A 601-nucleotide genomic window follows, 5' to 3' on the forward strand; every position below is an offset into this window, starting at 1 on the left:
GGACACGGAAAAAAAAAAAAAAAAAAAAAAAAAAAAAAAAAAAGAATTTGACAGAGGTGGTTGGAGAGGTGGTTGGGGAGGAGGAATAAAGAGGGTAGATGTTGAAAAGGAAATCCTGGGTTGTAATAAGGAGGGAGAACTAGGAATATTGAGTTTGGAGACAGTCTAGTCCCTATGTATATATCCCATTACAATGATAGGATAATACTAGCAGGAAGTGCAGGCAGGATGGCTGTGGAAGCCCCATGAATAAAGAGCCATTTGAGGTAAATGACCTAAGAACGAGATGAGGCCCTGAGGCCCCAAAGAAAGAAGAAGGTTTTCTATGAAAGAGGGAAAGAAGGAAGGAATGAGAATAGATAGAAAGTGAATGCCAGCTGCAAAATCAAAGCAGAGAAATACCCTGAAGTAACTATTCTGTGTTGAGTTGCTTCTGAGAGACTGGATATATCAATGGAAATGACCAGATCATATATAAAAAATAGAACTCTGACTCACAACCTGAAGCAACCGGTCTAGGAAGCCAAAGCACAACCTCTGTGGCAATTGGCCCAAAGTGGCTAGGACTTGCCCGATAACTGATAGCTTCCCTAACTTTTGC

Source organism: Galeopterus variegatus, unplaced genomic scaffold (genome assembly GCF_000696425.1).
Source record: "Galeopterus variegatus unplaced genomic scaffold, G_variegatus-3.0.2 Scaffold2378, whole genome shotgun sequence".
In the NCBI taxonomy this organism is placed as follows: Eukaryota; Metazoa; Chordata; class Mammalia; order Dermoptera; family Cynocephalidae; genus Galeopterus; species Galeopterus variegatus.